The following is a 20,515-nucleotide window of genomic DNA, read 5'->3' as shown; positions in this document are numbered from 1 at the left end:
AATGGGAAAATTCAAGGCAGGAAGGAGAAAAGCAGGAACAGTTACTCTTAAGTGAATAGGTCTCTCTCATTATACAAGTAGGACACTTGGCCAATAGAAATGTAAAGAAGAAATGACGCAACCCTCAGTGGCAACGTGGTCCGCGTCACAGTGTGCTTCTCTGCAGACTCTTAGTCCAAGTGGCGAAGGCTCTCGGGTTTCCCACGAAGGGGTCTGTCCACTCCCCGTGGCGTCAAGCCTGTGTCCTGGACAAGCACCGTCAGGGATGGACTGTCTCAGTGGCACCACGGCCTCTGGCTTCCTAGGAGCAGACCAGATTTGCCAAATGAAAGGCATTCCGGCACCTCCTGCAGGAACTTTTTGTCGGGAGGACAAAAGATTGGGACAGGCTTGTACACAGTATTACAACAATAATGATTTCATGTGGAGACATTAAAATTACAGTGGGAAAACATTAATTTTTGCTAACTGCTGGCCCCTAGTGGCCTGATGGAGAAGCCCCTTTGCAAGCTGGGCAGAAGACCCTCCCTTGTGCTCCTCTCTGGGGACAAAGGGCAGCAGCCCTCTGCAAGAGGCCCAAAACCCAACTTGTCCAGTGACATCTCTTCAAGTGTGAATGGTGGCCGCAAATCCAGTTTTCCTCCTCCCTCCCTCACCCATGTGCACAGCACTGCCAGACCCTGGGTCTCAGCCTCTTCTGTCGTCACAGGCACATTATGTCTCTGAGCCCCGGGTTACTTCTCCCTGAAGGGGGTTTATCACACAAGCTCACCAAGTCCAAAGAATCCGGTGAGATGACACATGTGTGGCACCTGGACCAGGTCAGCAGCCTCCCTGGGAGACCCGCTGCATCTCTGTGCTGATTGCAGCTGGGGTGGCTCTTGGGTCCAAAGGGCACATCCTCTTGACAGAACCTTCTGTCACCAGGCCCCAAGTCCCAAGTCTCCCTAAGCAGTGGCTGAAGGATGCTGCCACACACAGTGACACTTGTGGATAATCCCGCCACCCTGGGCCACATTTTGTCAAGAATCTACTTGCAGAATCTTCAAGTTAGGGAAAATTGATGAGAAGGAAGATGAACGGAGACACGACTTCTGAGGGGTGAGGGCTGAGTAGCAAATAACACTTCTCCCTCCTCAGGAACCATGTGTCACTTGATGTGTGGCTGGTTCAGGGTAACTCCTGGGCCCCTGGGGCATAATATTCATTATCTATGAGGACCTATGCAATTTCCAGGTAACAGATCTAAATAGATTTCTTTGTGTGTGTGTCTCTCTCTCTGTCTCTTCCTCTGTCTATCCTTATCTCTCTGTCACCAATCTCTTTGTCTCTGTCTCTCTCGGTCTCTCTCTCTCGGTCTCTCTCTCTCTCTTTCTCTGTCTCTCACTCAGGCACACAAGTTCTCATCCTATCCTGCCTCCCCTGTGGTTCAGACTGGAATAAATGTAACCCCACAGCAGGGAGCTGGCTCCCTCTAGGGGGAACAGCAGGAATTGTGAGGGAACTTGACCTACAACTAGAAGCACTGGCCTGGTCCATATTCAGAGTCTGAGCCTAATCATTAAATCAGGAAAACTGCTGCCCTCAGAGAAGGTGTAACCCATCCTACATTTATAAATCAAATCAAAACTACAGAAGAAAATGAAAAATGCGTGTATGAGATTGCCTTTATGCTGAAGTCATCACTAGGCACTGGCAAAAGGACCAGATGCTTCATGATCTGCCAGCTGTGTTGCAAGGGCAGCCCGCTTGGCCCCTCCAGGCTTCAGTGAAATTGTGGAGAGAAACCCTGTAGGCTCTCGTGTGGACATCTATGAGGTGTCACATGTACTGTATTTTGTCCAGTGCTCTGCACACACTTGGTGCTCAGAAAGTAGTAGCAATATGTATGAGCAACATTGTAGACATCAATCCACTTTGGTATTATTTCTTCCCAAAGTAGCAATTCTTCTGTGTTCACAAAAAATAAGTGGAAAGGGCATGTTAACCTCAGTAAACTGTCCCCTGTTCCCAACAAATTCGACCCAGATGTCCTTCCTCATGGAGAGAGGGATCACATAGAAACATCATCTATAATACCATTGTTTTTGATGTGGCTACAGATATGACACTACGTGATATCGTGTACACAAGTGATTTTGAGTCACAAATTGAAATCAATACTAGGCTATATTCTTATTTTCCCAGATGTAATTCCCTTGCTCAGTGTGATTCAGAAGAAACAACATCCCAGATGACACAATTTCCACATGCTCATCTCAGGTGGCTCTCCCTGGGGAAGGAATGGCAACCCTCAGTTTTGGGTGTGAATCCACACATAACTGTCTGCTGAAAGTAGAGGAATGTAGCAAAACTTGTCTACAATGAGGCTCCGTGTGAGTGGACAATCCCAACTTGAAACCTCATTACAGAGCATTCATTCCAAGAGAATCAACTTTGAGATGCACAGGAACGGGATTCCACAGGAACCCAACTGCACTACTCTCTGCTCTCCAGTCACTGGGTGTGCTTAGCATTCCAAGAAGAAAGCCTAAGAGGAGGTACAATCCTGCGCCCAATGTTGGTCTGTGCAATCTGGAAGCTATGCTCATCCAAACTCACTGTGTCTTCAAGGGCTGAACCCTTCCCAACCCCACAAGTAGCTCCCCAAGTAGAACACAACACCATCTGCAACTTGACATTTGTGATTTGCACTTTTGGATATTTGACCGTGATTTCTGTGAGGCCTGTCCTTACTATTGCTGGGACATCTGCAAGTTCAGGCCAGGAAGGGGGTAGACACAGGACCCACAGCCAGGCTGACCATACCTAAGGTCACCAAGGTATGGGGACCCAGGTGACATGAGCCAAGCAACTAAAACAAAGCCAGCACTCCTCCTAGACTGTGACAGGAGATGGCACAAAGCAAGCACGGAGTTGAGAGACAGGAACCAAGAATGAGGCACCTACCTGTTGGCTTGGATGACAGGGTGAGGGCGGGAACCTGGTGGAGTTGGCAGAGGAGAGTCTGGGCCAGTGTTTTCTGAGAAATCTTCTCAGCAGCCCACACTTAACAGATCCCTCCAGGGTGGTTTTCCCAGACCCCAAGGGGCCCAACAATTGCAGTTTGATTCCAGCCTGGAGGTTCTGTGAGGGTCACAGCTACTGGAGGAAGGGTTCTCAGTGCTCATCCTGAACACAGGTGACAGAAGGTATGTTACAGAAAAAGGCAAGGCCCTGAGCAGATTTTAAATTTTGCCCCAGGTTCAGAATTCCTGCCTGGTCTGTGCTTTTTGTGATAAGAGCTTTTAAGAGCTCCTCCCTTAGGGGGAAATATTGCATATTTCAAATATGCAATAGAGTGTCATGAACTGTGGTTCCATCCTGTACAGTACATCCTGGGACTTACTTATTTTACACCTGGAAGTGGTACCCTGGTCAGCGATGCTACCCATGTCCTATTCTGTTGCTGCCCTTATGAAAATCAGGTCAGCATGCTGTTGCAGTGTCCGCATGCCATCCCAGCACTCCAGGATGCACGGGTGTCTGCAAGCACTTCATAGTGACCGTGCACGGGTCCCCATACCTGCCAATTTCACTACAGCCCTCATGCCCTGGGCCCCAGCATTTATACACTGCAACACATTATATTTCACTATAGATATTCCCTTTGATGTCTTTGGTATGTCACAGGGAGGCCATTCCATTCACATTTAACATAATCTGTGCAGGTACTTGTCACCCGTGAACTCCTCCCCCTGCCCAGTGCTCTGTAGAACTTGACGCTGTCCTTATTCTAGCTTCTCCCTTAGCCGCAAATTCCAGTAAGTTCAGACACAAAGCCCTGCAGGGAAGGGGAAGGGCTGGGGGACCCCTGAATTGTGACCCAAGTCAGTGCAGAGGCTGAAGATGTTCTGTTGTGACACAGTCACTCATCCCAGAACTCCCCATCAGGCAGGAAGAAATGGGGTCACTGGATCTCTTCCTGATGCCATGTAGTGTTACAGATAAGCCCTTGACCCCAGAAGCAAATCTGCCTCCCAACACTCTAATTTAACCTTCAAAGCCTGCCCTTTCCCCTTCCCTTTAAGTCAGTCCCTGGTTCTCCCTCCCCTGCAGGGGAAGCATCTGAACTGCAGTCACCATGTCCTATGAGCAACACCGTCCATTAGGAGTATCTCACCAAGTGGAATAAAACATTATCCACCTAGTTTGTAACACACAGCTACTAACATACCAAATCTTTTGAGGGCACCGGTGTCCTCTTCTCTTGTGACAGGGGAAAGGCAGAAACCTAATTCTGGCTATAATTGTACCACCAGCTGCCGGGGGACACTGTGCAATAATTGACTTGTGGCCCTTTCTGTTTTGTGTGCTGTTGATCTTGGCACCTTGACTTTGGCCAGCACTTCTGCCCGGTGTGCAGGATTGAGGGGATCCCCTCTGCCTGAGCCCCTCTGGTCCTTGCACTCTGAAGACCCTAGAGGCATGGTAGCCATGGCACACTGCTGAAGCCCCCCCAGAGAACTTCCAGAAGCCTCTCTGCCCCAAGGCTGGCTTGCTCCTGGGCAGCTGAGGGAGGGCATGTCTGTGCCCCGCCCAGCGCTGCCCTCCACTGACTCCAGCTCACTCGTTCAAATGACCTTGAAGGCAGTGCTGGTAAAAAGCTGCTCAGTCTAAAGGGAGACAAACTTAGAAAACACAACCATTCTGAAAACTCCGAAGATGCACTTTGGAACTTTTCACAAGTTTAAAAAATATACGTGACTTTGAAAAGTACACAAGTTTCTAATATCTGAAGTTCACACATCAGCCAGCTCTTCCTGCTTTCCTTCACATCGGCACCTGCACATGTTCTCAGAGTCTTGGTCTGAACTCCCAGGACAGTGTGGACAGCAGGCAGAGAGCCTGTCATGGTGAAGCAAGATGACAGTCACAAGGAGTCCTTTCTAGGGGATGTTCAGAAACCGACTGTGGCAGACTGCATGTTCCAAACGGTCCCAGTCTTGTCTTCATGCCACACACCCCTCTGCTCAGTGGCCTTGGCTCTCCCCATCACAGGTGGGGTCTCAGCCCATCTCCAGGTCCCTGGGCCGTCCCTGGTGACAGGCTCCAAATACATGCAGGAGCAGAGTTTCACCAGGGAGCAAGGTCAGACCATAGGAGTCTGGAGCTCCTTGTGAGCATCCTGGCACACCTGTTGTTGGGACTTGATCTCAGATCCACCTTCAAACTGTGGGAGCCCAAGCAATGGGGAGGCCAGCACAGGCGCCCTCGTCAGCAGCCCAGGTAGAACTCCCCGCCCACACTCCCTGCCAGTGCCTCTGTGTGGCCACTAGCCCATCCCAAAAGGGGGTTCCAGCTCTTGAAACGACTTCCAGGAAGAACCATGCCCCTGAGCCCAGGTGGGAAACGGGAGAGACAATTTTTGACAAAATCACAGAGCTGCAAGGATTCCGAGAGTGTGTTTACATTAACAGATAACCGGTCTCTCCATTGCTTCCCCAGTGGTGCCACCCTGTCCTAAAACCCTCGTGTGGACCCAGCCTCATCTCCCCGCACCATCACCTCACTCTCTTTCCACGTTCTCTAGATGCGCTGTCTCTTTCCTCCGGGGTTCTGAGCCCGAGCCTCTGCTCAGAAACCCCTCTTTTCTCTTGTCCCCCTGACCGGCTCCTCTGGGTTCTCATCAGGCACCTCTCCCTCCTGCTGTTCTGAGCTACCTCCTCTCCCTCCCAACACCTGCTCCTCCTGGCGGTTGGGGATGTGCCTTCCACCAGGTGATGGCTGAGACCCAGCAGGTGCTGCATCAGTTCTGGTTGTTCCAATACAGTTTCCCCCTGGCAGAAGGGATTCCGCTGGGGAGTCCCCACCTCTCCTGTGACTGCCCCTGACAGCACTGTCAGGAAGCCCACAGAATTTCCCTGCACACACCACATTTGTCATTTTAGGTTAAACAGTTGGAAATGTAAGCGTCTAGGAGGGAAGCCTCATGGAGGGTCCTTCCGCCATGACAAGTGGCCCAGTCCAAAGGGACTTGTCTCAAGGTGCTGGAGGTTTTGTGGGCTGAGACCTGCTGTCTTCCACCTCATGTGCTCATGACCGGTTATGGGGTCTATTAACTACAACTTACATCTTCTCCTCACGCTTTCTGAGCAGGAACATGAGTCAACCTGCAGAGAGAAAATGGAACTATGTGCTTCTTTAGCCTGCGAACAGTAGGCAGAATGTCTTCTTTTAATCAATTCCGGGCTTGAGTGGCTGGGTGTAAATGAGGCCTCAGATGATCACTTTGGATGTCCTCACCTGTCTGCCACCTCTGAGGCCCAGTTCTATTTTTGAAGCTGGCCTCGTGTCTGGGGTTTACCCTTAACCCTTGTGGACCCAAGATACACATTCCTACAACCCACTGTGTCCAGTTCTTCCTCATCCGCAAAGAGGTTACATGATCTTCTCTGGCATTTGGGGAAGATTCACCTGAAACTGACCGTGGCATCTGTCTTGTACTTGGGTGGGTTGTAACCATTTGGGGTCAAATGACCATGATCTTTAAGGCACTATTCTACCTTGGTAATTCAATATATGTATGTTCACTTTTCTAACATGTCAAGTTTTTCCTCATTGAAAGAACGTATCTTTGTACTTACAGATCATTGTTCATATTTTGCTCTATTCAAGCGTTGGGACGGACACAGCCAAAGGGCAGCTGCCATGACATGTGCCTATTTACAACTACAAGAAGCAGACACCATCCAGCATTCTCCTAGTGGGCCACTGGCATATTCAGTTACATTCCTAGACACCAATAGCATTTTTAACTCTATGAAAATTTAATTAATTAAAAACTTACCCTACTTCCACTTTGAAATGTCTTTATTTTAAAAGGAAAAACTTCATACATCATTTTAAAATATGCAGTTTTGGGGCACCTGCATGTCCCAGATGGTTGAGCATCCAGCTCTTCATTTTGGCTCAGGTCATGATCTCAGGGTCCTGGGATCGAGCCCCATGTCCATTGGGTTTCACACTCATCAGGGAGCCTGCTTGAGGATTCTTTCCTCTCCCTCTCCCTCTGCCCATCCCCTTGCACATACACACTCTCTCTAAAATAAATAAATCTTTCAAAATAAGTAAATAAAAATAAAAGATGAATTTTACAAGTTATTTGATAAGTTCATACAAAGCTACTTACAGCAATAATGAGAGAGTTGGGAACATTACCGGCATAAACTGTCACAAAATCAATTCACAACTTGGATCTTCAACCATTCAAGTATTTTATCTCACACAGTAAGGTCTGGTCACTGTTAAGATAAAATCCTCTTCAGCAAATTCTGTCCCGAGTCAAGCCTTTTCTTACACTATCATCTCACACTGTAGGAAAGCAGGCCCTGGTTCTACAGGGGTTGTCCCGGTCCTTGACCATCAGTATGTAGCGGATGATGTACCCCAGCTGAAAGAACACAGGGTTTGACATTTTACTCAAACAATCAAACACATTTATCTTCATGAACAATAGTACCTGATACTGAGCAGTGCACCACAGGCCAACACAGATTCAGGAAGAATCAGGAGAGGCCATTCTTGTTCATGGTTGGGTTTTAACCCTGCACAGAATACTATCCCAAAACCTTTAATGGACTGCAACATGAGCAGGAAAAGGAAACTCTTGGGGCCAGATGTGTTTCCAAAATAAGAAAAAAATTTCCATCTCCAATTTAGAAATATAATGGTATCATAGTTATATCAATACCCTAGAAAGACTGAGACAGTATCTTTTTTTATAATGTTTTTAATGTCTATTAATTTTTGAGAGAGACAGAGCACAAACAGGGAAGGGACAGAGAGAGAGGGAGACACAGAATCCGAAGCAGGCTCCAGGCTCTGTGCTGTCTGCACAGAGCCCAAAGAAGGGCTCAGACTCACAAACTGTGAGATTCTGTTCTGAGCTGAAGTTGAATGCTTAACAGACTGAGCCACCCAGGCACCCTGAGTCAGTATCTTAATGTTATCATGAGATGAAAATGTCTGTGTTCCCCCTAAGTGAGGTAAACACTGCTGGGATTTCAGAATTGTGCTCAAAGGGTTTGAGGATCTGCATCCAAGCACTGATTTATAAAGGGAAATCTTTTCAGTTTCAAAGAGAAGTATTTTTGGCATTTTATACCTGTTCTTGACAACCTAATATTTTTTGTTATCCAATTGTTCCCCTTCAAAGCCATAGCCAACCACCAGAACACTGTGATTCAGGTTTTCACTGCTGCTCTTTGGATCATAGTAGATACCTGGAGAAGGAAAATTCAATGTTGGGTTGAGAACACCCCAGATACACGTGATAGTAACTCAACCTATCAACCATAGTATGGGAAACATTTCAAAACTTGTTAAAATGACACAAAAGCAGATAATATTTAAAAGACATCTTTTTTGAGCTATGATAATAATTTAGGTTCTCATCTAATACTGGAATAAATACAAAGTGGTGCACTCTCGTTTTTAAACAAGTGGATAAGGGCACCTGGGTGACTCAGTTGGTTAAGCATCTGACTCTTAGTCTCTGTTCAGATCACGATCTCACTGTTCATGAGATCCAGCCCCACATCAGGCTCTGTACTAACAACGTGGAGCCTGCTTAGGATTCTCTCTCTCCCTCTCTTTCTCTGCCTCTCACATGCTCATGATCTCTCTCTCTCTCTTTCTCTCAAAAATAAATGAATAAGCATTTTTAAAAAGTTAAAAAAAATAGATACATCTGGGTGGCTCAGTTGGTTAAGCCTCTGACTCTTGATTTCAGCTCAAGTTATGATGTCATGGTTTGTGAGTTCGAGCCCCACATCAGCCTCTGCACTGACAGTGTGGAACCTGCTTGGATTCTCTTTCTTGCTCCCTCTATCTCTGTTTCTCCCACACTTGTGCTGTCTCTCTCTCAAAATAAATAAATTAATTTAACAAATTTAAAAATAAACAACTAGACAAGAGGCATAAAAAACCATTTGTGAAAATCTTCTCATTCTACTTTGAGGATGTCAGCCTAAGGAAGAGCACAGAACACAAAATTACTTGAGCCAAGGGCTTTGTTCCAATTTTTTGTAGTAAAATCATTCAGAAAATTTGAAATATGTAATAATTTGTAAAATGGAAATAAGGTAAGGTATACTGATAGAATTATGTCATCTTTAAGTATACTTATGAAGTGCTGAAAATATGGGGAATATAGATCCAGTCATGTCAATGGATACATCAGGCACAAATATTACATGTACAGAATGAACAATTGTGTTAAATCCAAACCCAGAAAAATTCTACATTAAATTCTACATACCAAAGAGTCAATCTTGTCATATATCATGGAGGTTTTCCCACTTCTCTGCCCACATTTCTACATAGATAAATGTTTACCTTTTTTCTAGAACTAGAAAGAATATAAGGTTGCATCGATAGCAACAGAGATGGGCCCCACACTTGCCTCTGTGATCATAATCTCCAGCCCATAGACTCCCAGGAGACAGTCACATCAGCAGTTGAATATTCTGGATTGTGTGAAAGGCAGGATTCATCCTTTCAAAGGGAAAGGGAAAGAGACCTGATCACTATGATCCACCTCCAGGGGAAAATGAGTGCAAGACAGTTTGTAGCTGAATGGTTTTCAATTCAAGTTGGGTATTAAGAATCCCAGGACCTGAAATGCTATTGGTTGTTTTGAAATGAACAGTAGAAGGTGTCTATTTAAATAAGAAATTCATGGTCTACCTGCCCTGAGAAATTTTTCATTCTGGAGAAATCTGTACTATATATAAGACAGCATATATATCACCACATAGCAGAGATGTAGGAACAGTAATATGGTAATGATATGAGCAGAGAACTGTGCAAGGCTAACAAATTTTAATGACAGTTCTGAAAGTTTGCAGATACTAAGACTACAATCTAAAATGAGAATATTAAATATGATATCTCTGCTTCCTGAAAATGCTCAACTTTGATAGGAATATCAGGAGCTCTGTTTACCTGTGCAGGATAAGGATAGGACCTGTCTGAGCCCAGGACTCCATTATCCTTAACATACTGGAAGACACAAGCCACTAGGCCACCACTGAAGCCTCCATTGCCTTTAGACAGAGAGCAGTCCACCAGGTTCTGCTCACTCAGAGAAACAAGTTTGCCAGTTTTCCGGAACATCTGTCCTTCAAGGGCACCAGTTGCACTAAAAACCCAACATAAGCCACAAACCTAATTATAAAGCTCTCAGTCAACAAAACAAATAGCAAGATTTGAGAGCATCCCACACATCTGAAACTCTGTTAAAACATAGCGAACTGCACATTGTTTCTCAGTCTACCATAGCAAGGACATTGATTCCTTTTGCCTTTATTCTTGAGAGGAACCTGCTAAATATTGTCACACCTGATCCTTCACGGGAGTTACATAGCCTTTCTCTCTCCAGTCCACAGATGAAGGGAACTCAGCAAAGAGAGATGCTCAAAATGCTTTCCCCTTCTTGTGCTTCTGGATTTGAGGGCCATTCATCACATGCCTGAATTCTTCATTTGTCTTCAAGAAAAAGGAAATAGAATGTTAACAAGCAGGAGATTTTTTTTGGTATAGTACCAGGGAGATGAAGCACAAATGGTCAGCAATTCATGCCACACTGACCATGTCACCAATGTCACTCATTGCCATCATGAAGCACATTGCATATTCCCTTGGTCATATTCCTGATTGTGCTGTTCAATCATTTTTATATTCCTCTCACTCACTCCTCTCCACCCTTTTTCATCCTGCAGAAAAACAAATAACCTATCATCTTTATTTCTTCTTGTGTGTGTGTGCTAAAGATCTAATTTTATTTTATATTTTAATTATCTTTTATATAATTCCAAGTTAGTTAACCTGCAGTGTAATAATGATTTCAGGAATACAATTTAGTGATTCATCACTTACATATAACACTCAGTGCTCATCCCAACAAGTGCCATCCTTAATGCCCTGAACCCATTTCTCCCATCCCCACCCTTAACACCCCACCAACAACCCTCAGTTTGTTCCCTGTATTTAAGAGGCTCTTATTGTTTGTCTCCCTCTCAGTTTTTATCTTATTTTTGCTTCCCTTCCCCTATGTTCATCTGTTTTTGTTTATTAAATTACACATATGAGTGAAATCATATGATATTTGTCTTTCTCTGACTGACTTATTTTGCTTGGCGTAATTCACTCCAGTTCCATCCATGTTGTTGCAAATGGCAAGATTTCATTTTTTTGATCCCCAAGTAATATTCCAGTGTGTGTGTGTGTGTGTGTGTGTGTGTGTGTGTGTGTATACATACACACACACACACACACACACACACACACACACATATATATATATACCACTTATTCTTTATCCATTCATCTGTCGATGGACTTTTGGGCTCTTTCCATGCTTTGGCTGTTGTCAATAGTGCTGCTATAAACATTGGGGTGCATGTGCCCTTTCAAATCAGCACTCCTGTATCATTTGGATAAATGCCTAGTAGTGCAATTGCTGGATGGTAGGGTAGTTCTATTTTTAATTTTTTAAGGAACCTCCATACTGTTTTCCAGAGTGGCTGCACCACTTTGCATTCCTACCAGCAGTGAAAAAGTGTTCCTCTTTCTCTGTCGCTTCACCAACATCTGTTGTTTCCTGAGTTGTTAGTTTTAGCATCTCTGACTGGTGTGAGATGATATCTCATTGGGGTTTTGATATGTATTTCCCTGATGATGAGTGATGTTGAGCATTTTTTTCATGTGTCTGTTAGCCATCTGGATGTCTTCTTTGGAGAAGTGTCTATTCATGTGTTTTGCCCATTTCTTCACTGGATTAGTTGTTTTTTGAGTGTTGAGCTTGATAAATTCTTTATAGATTTTGCATACTAACCCTTTATCTGATATGTCATTTGCAAATATCTGTCAGTTACCTTTTAGTTTTATTGATTGTTTCCTATGCTGTGCAGAAGCTTTTTATCTGATGAGGTCTCAATAGTTCATTTTTGTTTTTATTTCCCTTGCCTTCAGAGACATGTTGAGTAAGAAGTTGCTGTGGCCAAGGTCCAAGAGGTTTTTGCCTGTTTTCTCCTCGAGGATTTTGATGGCTTCCTGTCTTACATTTAGATCTTTCATCCATTTTGAGTTTATTTTTGTGTAGCATGTAAAAAAGTGGTCCAGGTGCATTCTTCTGCATTTCGCTGTCCACTTTTCCCAACACCATTTGCTGAAGAGTCTGTCTTTATTTTATTGGATATTCTTTCCTGCTTTGTCAAAGATTAGTTGGTCATGTTTGTGGGTCCATTTCTGGGTTCTTTATTCTGTTCCACTGGTCTATGTGTCTGTTTTTGGTCCAGTACCATACTACTGTCTTGATGATCACAGTTTTGTATTATAGCTTGAGGTCCAGAACTGTGATGCCTCTGGCTTTGGTTTTCTTTTTAAACATTACTTTGGCTATTAAGGGTCTTTTCTGGTTCTGTACAAATTTTGGAATTGTTTATTCTAGCTCTGTGAAGAATGCTGGCATTATTTTGATAGGGATCCCATTGAATATGTAGATTGCTTTGGGCAGTATCGACATTTTAACAATATTTGTTCTTCCAATCCACAAGCATGGAATGCTTTTCCATTAGTTTGTGTCTTCTTCAATTTCTTTCATAAGCTTTGTATGGTTTTCATTGTATAGATTTTTTACCTCTTTGGTTAGGTTTATTCCTAGATATTTTATGGATTTCAGTACAATTGTAAATGGTATCAATTCCGTGATTTCTCGTTCTGTTTCTTTACTATTGGTGTATAGAAATACAACCAATTTCTGTACATTGATTTTATATCTTGTGACTTTGCTGAATTCATGTATCAGCTCCAGCAGTTTCTTGGTGGAGTCTTTTGGGTTTTCCATGTAGAGTATCATGTCTTCTGCAAAGAGTGAGCATTCAACTTCCCCCTTGCCAATTTGGATGCCTTTTATTTCTTCTTTTTGTCTGAGGTTAGGACTTCCAACACTCTGTTGAAGAACAGTGGTGAGAGTGAATATCCCTGTCGTGTTCTTGACCATTAAGGGAAAAGCTCTCAGTGTTTCCAAATTGAGGGTGATATTAGCTGTGAGTCTTTTGTATATGGCCTTTAAGATATTGACCTATGTTCCTTCTATCCTTACTTTCTTGAGGGTTTATCAAGAAACAATGCTGTGTTTTGTCAAGTGTTTTCTCTGCATCAATGAGAGGATCAGGTGGTTCTTATCCTTTCTTTCATTAATGTGGTATGTTACATTGATTGATTTGCAGATACTGAACCAGCCCTGAATCCCAGGAATAAATCCCACTTGATCGTGGTGAATAAATCTTTTAATGTATTGTTGGAACTGGTTTGCTAGTATCTTGTTGAGAATTTTTGCAACCATGTTCATCAGGGAAATCGGTCTGTAGTTCTTCTTTTCAGTGGGGTCTTTGTCTGGTTTTGGAATCAAGGTACTGTTGGCCTCCTAGAACAAGTTTGGAAGTTTTCTTTCTATTTCTATTTTTTTGAGCAGCTTCAAAAGAATAGGTGTTGACTCTCTTTATATGTTTGGTAGTATTTCCCTGGAAAGCCATCCTGCCTTGGACTCTTATTTGTTGGGAGATTTTTGATTACTGACTCAGTTTCTTTATTGGTTGTGGATCTGTTCAAATTTTCTATTTCTTCCTGTTTCAGTTTGGTAGTTTATATGTTTCTAGGAAGTTGTCCATTTCTTCCAGTTTGCCCAATTTGTTGGCATATAATTGCTCATAAGATTCTCTTACTACTGTTTGTATTTCTGCAGTGTTGGTTGTGATCTCTCCTCTTTGATTCATGATTTTATTTATTTGGGCCCTTCTCTTTTTCTTTTTGATCAATCTGGCTACAGGTTTACAGTTTTGTTAATTCTTTCAAAGAACCAGCTCCTAGTCTCATTGATCTGTTCTACTGTTTTGTTTTGTTTTTTTATATCATGGCTTTATGCTCTAATCTTTACTAATTTCCCTTCTTCTGCTGGTTTTGGGCTTTATTTTCTGTTCTTTTTCAATCTGTTTTAGGTGTAAGGTTAAGTTGTATATCTGAGACCTTTCTTCCTCCTTTAGGAAGGCCTGGATTGCTATATACTTCCTTCTTATGACTGACTTTGCTGCATTTCAGAGGTTTTGAGGTGTCATGTTTTCATTTTCATTGGTTTCCATATACTTTTAAATTTCCTCTTTAATTTCTTGGTTAACCCATTCATTCTTTAGTAAGGTATTCTTTGATCTCCAAGTATTCTTGGTCTTTCTAAATTGTTTCTTGTGGTTGATCTTGAGTTTCATAGCGTTGAGATCTGAAAATATGCAAGTCATGATATCAATCTTTTTGTACTTGTTGAGGGCTGATTTCTGAGGCAGTATGTGATCTATTCTGGAGAATGTTCCATGAGAACTCGAGAAGAATGTGTATTCTGCTGCTTTAGAATGAAACATTCTGAATGAATCTGTTAAGTCTATCCAGTCTAGTGTGTCATTCAAAGTCATTGTTTCCTTATTAATTTTCTGCTTACATGATCTGTCTATTGCTATAATTGGGGTGTGGAAGTCCCCAACTATTATGGTATTATTATCAATGAGTTGCTTTATGTTTGTGATTAATTGATTTATATATTGGGTGCTTTCATGTTGGGTGCATAAATATTTACAATTGTTAGATCTTCTTAGTGGATAGACCCCTTAAATATATTATAATGCCCTTCTTTATCTCTTGTCACAGTCTTTATTTTAAAATCTAGTTTGTCTTATATAAGTATGGCTGCTCCAGCTTTCTTTTGACAACCATTAGCATGATAGATGGCTCTCCATCCTCTTACTTTCAATCTTATAGTTTCTTCAGGTCTAAAATGAGTGTCTTGGACTCAACCTATCAATGGGTCTTGTTTTCTTATCCATTCTGATGCTTTATGTCTTTTGATTGAAGCATTTAGTCCATTTACATTTAGAGTGAGTATTGAAAGATATGAATTTAGTTCCACTATATTGCCTGTAGAGTTGGTGTTTCTGGTAATGTTCTCTGGTCTTTTCTAGTCTTTGTTGCTTTTGGTCTTTGATGTTTTATCTTTCTCCACTCAGAGTCCTCCTTGAAATTTCTTGCAGGGCTGGTTTAGTGGTCACAAATTCTTTTAGTTTTTGTTTGGGAGACTCTTTATCTCTCCTTCTGTTTTGAATGAGAGCCTTGCTGGTTAAAGAATTCTTGGCTGCATATTTTTCTGGTTCATCACGTGTAATATATCTTGCCACTCCTTTCTTGCCTGCCAAGTTTCTGTGGATAAGTCTGCTGTGTACCTGATATGTCTTCCCTTATATGTTAAGGACTTTTTTCCCCTTGCTGCTTTTTTAATTCCTTCCTTGTCTATTTTGTGAATTTGACTATGGTATGTCTTAATGGTGGTGGGTTTTGTTGAATCTAATGAGAGATCTCTGTGCTTCCTGGATTTTGATGTTTGTGTCCTTCCCTTAGGAAAGTTTCCCTTCCCTTAGGAAAGTTTTCCACTATAATTTTCTCACATATACATTCTGCCCTTTTTTCTCTTTCTTCATCTTCTGGGATTCCTATGATTTGGATGTTATTCCTTTTTAATAAGTCACTGAGTTCTCTAATCTTGTATCATGATCTTTTGCCTTTGTTTTCCTCTTATTTTCTGCTTCACCATTCGCCATAATTTTATCTTTTTTTAAACATTTTTTTAAATGTTTTTATTTATTTTTGAGACAGAGAGAGACAGAGCATGAGCAGGGGAGGAGCAGAGAGAGAGTGAGACACAGAATCTGAAGCAGGCTCCAGGCTCTGAGCTGTCAGCACAGAGGTCGACACAGGGCTTGAACTCACAGACTGTGAGATCTGAGCTGAAGTTGGATGCTTAACTGACTGAGCCACCCAGGTGCCCCTCCATAATTTTATCTTTTCTATCCCTGATTCACTGCTCTGCTTTGTCAATTATTGCCATTATTGCACCCATTTGAGATGGTATCTGTTATAGTATTTTTATATTTTATTTCTTTTATCTCTACAAAAAGGGATTCCCTCATATCTTCTATACCTTTTTCAACCCCAGGTAGTATTATTATTATGGTTCTCAATTCTAGTTCAGAAATCTTGTTGATGAGTCCCTGACTGTCATTTCTTCTTGTTCTTTCTTTTGGGATGAATTCCTTCATTTCATCATTTTGAAGGGATAAAAGGAATTAATAAAGTAAAAAAAATGAAAAATGAAAAACAAAGCAAAAAAACAAATAAAAAAAGCTAGGTCCTAGCTGTCTTTCAGTCAGATTGTTGAAAGAAGCATGAGAGAATAGAGAAAAAAGGGAAAGGAAAGAAAAAAAGGTAAGAAAACATTTAAAAGTTAAAAAAAATGTATAATAAAGAAAATGAAATAGAGAAAAAAATTTAAAAATAAAAGATAAAGTAAAAAAAGAAAAAAAATTCTTTGTATATCCAAAAAAGAGAGAGAAAGGAAAACAACTTAAGCAAAAACAGAGGTACATAAAACGAACAAGTAAGGGAACCAGCAAGAAAGAATGACACCTGAATGAAGTTACATCCAGTTTCTCCTAGAACTGAAACTATGAAGCATTCTACAATCCATAATCTTTTTAAAAAATTTTTAATGTTTATTTATTTTTGAGAGAGAGACACACACACACACAAAGTGTGAGTGCAGGAGGGGTAGAGAGAGAGAGGGAGACACAGAATCTGAAGCAGGCTCCAGGCTCTGAGCTGTCAGGACAGATACTGACACAGGGCTTGAACACACAGACTATGAGATCATGACCTGAGCCGAAGTTGGACACTTAACCAACTGAGCCACCCAGGTACCCCAACAGTCCGTAATCTAACCAGGTGGAGTGACTTGTGCTGATCTTCTGGAGGGTGTGCTTGGAGGGGTCAGTTAGGCAGGACTTGGTTTAACAGCTCCTTTCTTCACTAGGTGGTGCTGCTTAGCTTACTGGGATGGATCAGTGTGAGTGTGTGCATGCGCATGTGTGAGATAGCTTCACCTAGTTCCCTAGTCTCTGGCACAGGAATTTTGTGTTCTCACCCACCCGCGATTAAGCATCCCTCCTTTGTCTCAGGTCTTTGTCCACTCCCTGTATCTATCTTGTCCATGTCCAAGCTGTCTGACGTCCAAGCGGCACCTCCCTCTAGAGTTTTATCTCAGTTGGGGCTGTGTTTCAAAATCCCCTAATTCAGAGAACACTGTGGTTTGCATCCATGCCAAATCTCTGGGGGAGGGTCTCGCTGAGCAATGGCCAGGTGCCGCTTTGCCCCAGAAAATGTCTGTGCAGTCATGCAGTGACAGAGGTTCAGAGATTATGACAAACCACAACACACAGCAGGAGCCAGGTTTACTACAGTCTGGCATCTTTATCCCAATAACCACAAACTTGGCTACCCTCTGTGGTCCACTGGGACCTTTGGCTTCTACCAAATGCACTCCAAGCCCGGGAACCGCTTCTTCCCATGTGGCACACAGATCAGTCAGATCCCACTGCCTGTTCCTAGGGACTTGCCCTGCTTCCTCATCAGAGCACAGCCAGGAACTGAACTCTGAAATTTCACTCTGCTCTCCACTCTTTATAGAATCCTGGTGGTATTGAAACCGTCTTCTTTCTCCCTGTAAATGATTTGGGGGAACAGATTCCTTGTTCAGTCCCGTGCGAGTATTTTCACTTTCTCTTTCTTTCTCTCCAGCTACTTTCAGGGAGAGTGCTTTTAGTGCATGATCCCGATGTGCAGCACTCTCCTTATTTCTCTTTCTCTCTCTGTTCTCTCTCCATGAAAGTGGCTCCCTTCCCTCCAGGGCTTTCCTCTCCCCCACTTGACTTCTCCACACCATGGACCTGCTGAGTTCTGTAGCTCAAGTTATGCATATTGTTGCACTAATCCTCAGATCAATTTCCTAGGTGTTCAAAATGGTTTGGTGGTGATGTAGCTGCATTTCAGTGATGAGAGAATTCAGTGTCCATGCTGTTCTGCCATCTTAAATCCTTCCCTGTGATCTTTATTTCTATTTAAAACCAACTCACCTGCTCCAAGTGGATGTGCTCACAGAGGAGGAGAAAACATAGCCAAAGATGGCCTGATGCTTCTGGGATCTGTTCCCCAGCAACCACAGAGCAGGACATATACCCACATTGTGCACAGCCATGGTGCCCTGCTTATTGCCTTGGTAAGAGTGGGTTCAGGAAGCTACTCTCTGCTCTGAACTCCTACCAACATGGAACGTTCTCTGCAGGGGTCCCTCTGGACAGGTTAGATGTTACTCCATATAGCTTCCCGTGTGTTGCCTTCCACTGGGATCAATGTGCATCAGAGCTCTGATTGAGTTGTGGAGCAGCTGAAGCTATTCCCAAGAAAAGGGCAACAAGGAAGAGAAGAAGGAAGCTTGTCTCAAAACCTAAGAAAGAAAAACACATGAGTTTCTGATTAAACCAAACCATCTAAAAAACCATCCTCTTTTCTTCTGAGATGGTAGAGCCACCACGGTGGAGAACAAACATTGAATATATCCTCTGACGTGTTTGCACAGGGCTGGGGAGGAAGGTTGAGGATATGGGTTGTGCAGGGGACTTGCCAAACTGCTCCCTGCCCTGAGACCACCGCCGCCTCCAGGGCATGTGGACAGGGACACATGGCACTGCCATCCCACAGTCCAGCTGGAGAGGTGTATCATGGGGCCACTACCTTTTGGTGGCAGTTCCAGATGGCCCCGCCCCTCAGGATTGACTCCATGCTTCACCTGTGGCAGGGGAAGCTACCCTGGCCAATCACAGGTGCAGGTCCAGGTTAGTTTAGAGTCCCAGGCTATGCATTAAGGCCCTGGTTTTCCCAGGGCCAGCCCCCCCTCCCACCCCACTGTGTGTCTCAATGTGATTGTCTCAGCCTGCCTGTGCACAGAGCCTCTGGGTTCTGCCTACTGGCAAGTGAAAAGGCTGGGTCTCACTTGCCCAGGGCAAGTGGTATGTGACTCAGTTGACCTGGAGAAGGAAAAGTTGGGGAACTAGAGACTGTGCTTGAGGAGAGGTCCATACCTTCCCTGGGGACCCAGATCAACTAATTAGCCCTAATTCATGTGCTGACAGGTGGTTCATGATTAGAAGTCACTTGGGAGCCCCAAGTAGGTTTTCAGCCTCAGCCTACATGTCCTTTCATCCTAGAGTTTTGGATTAAAATCTCCCTGAGCACTGAGAACACCATAATCTAGTCTAGCAGTTCCTGATTATTTCAGGCAAAGGTAGGTGCAAGTGGAGAAGGCAGAGCCCAGAGACAGATTTATTATCACTATTTCAGGATGGGATGCTTCTGGATTTTGGAAGAATCTGGAGTGTACTGTCAATCCCCAAACAGTTTCCCAAATCCTTAGAAGGAAATGGGCACATGGGAAGGGTGTCCAGGGAAGGCATGGTAGTCTGTAATTCTCCTTTCCTGTGTCTTCCAGGCTGGGATTCTTCTCCCTTATTATGTCTTTCTCAAAGCCAACAGAAAGGAGTTCTTTTCAGAAAAATATGGTTTAATAAAAGGAGGAAAGGTGGAATGTAGAAACTGCTTTTTCCTCCCCATTCTCTGCATTATGGATGTTCTTCAGTATCCAATGAGCTTTTCTTGAGGTTTAATTTAAAAGCTTCAGAAAGACATTTATTTCAAGCAAAAAAGTATTTACCGGGAGACCATTAATTTGCCCTCTGATGACCGGTTTTGCTCTCCTTACAAACAGGATTCCACACATCTAGACAGTGGTTCAGGACCTCCTTCTCTAGACCTACGTTCATGAGACACCCCAGTGATCTTCCTCACACATTGTCTCCAGCACTTCTCTGTTCCAGGAGAGCAGTGATCAAAGGGATTCTGTACACAGGCTGAGTCAGGGCTGGGCCAGCAGGGCCATTCTACAGCTCTCCCGTTGTGGAGCCCTGGCAGGCTCTGCAACATCCTCAGCCTCAGTTTCCTCAGTGAGGACATGGAATAATTAGGTTTTCCTCAGAGGATTCTTGTGAAGATTAAATGAGATAATACATATCAGGCATGAGCATACAGTAGGGCTAATTTACTACTGCTTCCTTGTGAGGGCTGTTGAAAAGAAATCCACAGGCCCAAAATGATGTCGCTTAGGTTAAGGGCCCAAGTCCGGAAACCAAGACTTAATACCTAACCCAACTGCAGGTTCAACACTCAGCAAGGTAACCTTGAAAGAGTCAACCTGGAATTTCCTGGTCCACACTGGGGAATCTACTAAGAGCACCTCTGCTCTTCGTAGCAGGGCCACCTTTTCCAAACAATGAATTCCTTACTAATAAACTCTTTACTTCTTCTTTTTATGCTTTTTTCTCTGCCTTTTAAAACATTTCTTTTGTTTAGCTCAGGGAGGGGCAGAGAGAGAGGACAAGCAATTCCATACTGTCAGCACAGAGCCTGACTAGCGGCTCTCTCTCAGGAACCATGAGATCATGACCTGAGCTGAAATCAAGAATCTGATACTTAACCAACTGAGCCA

The 20,515-nt window shown here is 43.3% G+C and overlaps 1 pseudogene; it reads right to left on the bottom strand.

Annotated features, from left to right (window-relative positions):
• Positions 1-18,371, bottom strand: part of LOC101080956 — a 42,785-nt pseudogene extending 24,414 nt beyond the window's left edge.
• Positions 18,372-20,515: the final 2,144 nt, after the last annotated feature.

Source organism: Felis catus, chromosome D4 (genome assembly GCF_018350175.1).
Source record: "Felis catus isolate Fca126 chromosome D4, F.catus_Fca126_mat1.0, whole genome shotgun sequence".
In the NCBI taxonomy this organism is placed as follows: Eukaryota; Metazoa; Chordata; class Mammalia; order Carnivora; family Felidae; genus Felis; species Felis catus.
Note: the sequence above shows the minus strand (reverse complement) of the source record. Positions and strands in the feature narration are given on the sequence as shown.